Below are 1,384 nucleotides of genomic sequence, written 5' to 3' on the forward strand. Positions count from 1 at the left end.
TCACATTCACATTACTGCTATTTCAGAGAGAGAGCCATTTTTTATATGTCAAGTCACTTTGCTTTATCCTAAATTAAACTAGACAGATGAGTAGACAGATAAGTAGATAGATGATAGATGATAGGTAGATAATAGATAGATAGATAGATAGATAGATAGATAGATAGATGATAGATAGATAGATAGATGATAGATAGATAGATAGATAGACAGACAGACAGACAGACAGACAGATAGATAGATAGATAGATAGATAGATAAGGTTTCCCACAACTACTCCAAGGAACAATTTCATAACTATATTTATTATGACTGGATCTATAAAGGAATAATAACAAATACTATTCAATTTCAAGTGTTTATTGAAGGCAGAATATAAAAAGCATTATATTTGCATTGCTATAATAAAGAAATGATTAAAAGTTATTTAACTTACACACATTTAACATCTTTGTAATTATAATGATCGTTTATCACTTCCTATCTGCAATCTGGAAAAGTTTTATAATTCCAATTAATACAAATGAAGAAACTGACCACTTAAAAATGAGATGATCTGCCCAAGTTCTTATGGGGCAGGTAGTAAGTGAAAGATCTGGAATTTTCACCATGGTCTATTGGACATATAAGTCCATAGTTGGTACATTAGACCAAACTAATGCATAAAAGAAAATGATAATTATACAAACCACTTTATTAATGAGCAAGATGTGATCATTTTCATTTGAGATATAAATAGTACTACATACATTCCAACTGTATCATTTGCATCAGAGAAGCATTTAAGAGAAAATACTAGCTTTATTACAAACTTTAAGTCAAGATAAGGGGCATGAGACATGAACTTGAGGCAAAATAAAATCCAGGTGAATAGAACAATGGAAGACACATGATCTTGCTGACCATTCTTTTTTAAAAAATATAGAGAGAGAATGCTTAAGGAGTTTGAGTGACATCCTTGTGCAGGGGCCATGCCAATCTTCTCTGTATGGTTCCAGTTTTAGTATATGCACTCCCATATATGTGAGCACCATTCATCATTTTTGACCTTAACTTACCATCCCATTAGTTTAGAGTACAGTATAAAATGTCATATTTGGTTAAATTATATATATGTAAATTAATTAGGTTGGCATGATTTTTTTATTAGTTTTTTATTAGAAGATTAAATTGTTTTTGAATGAGGGGTCCTTATATTATCATTTAAGATCGGAAACAGAGTGAGTGATAAGGTTAATCTTAGAATTGAAGAGTAAAGAGTTTTGAGGAAGGAAAATTAGGAAGTGGTTGTAATGGCTCAGGCAATATGTAAAATGGGTCTGACCAAAAATGTTTGGTTGTGGCAAGTAAAATAAATGATAAGTTTAGGTTCAAGGTACTTAAT

The 1,384-nt window shown here is 30.7% G+C and overlaps 1 non-coding gene across 1 annotated transcript; it reads right to left on the reverse strand.

Annotated features, from left to right (window-relative positions):
• Window positions 1-921: 921 nt before the first annotated feature.
• LOC111825587 lies at window positions 922-1,031 on the reverse strand. The gene has a single exon (XR_002828778.1). It is a non-coding gene; the product is annotated as a U6 spliceosomal RNA (small nuclear RNA).
• Between the last annotated feature and the right edge of the window lie 353 nt (window positions 1,032-1,384).

The sequence above is a fragment of the Myotis lucifugus genome, unplaced genomic scaffold (assembly GCF_000147115.1).
Source record: "Myotis lucifugus unplaced genomic scaffold, Myoluc2.0 scaffold_33, whole genome shotgun sequence".
NCBI lineage: Eukaryota > Metazoa > Chordata > Mammalia > Chiroptera > Vespertilionidae > Myotis > Myotis lucifugus.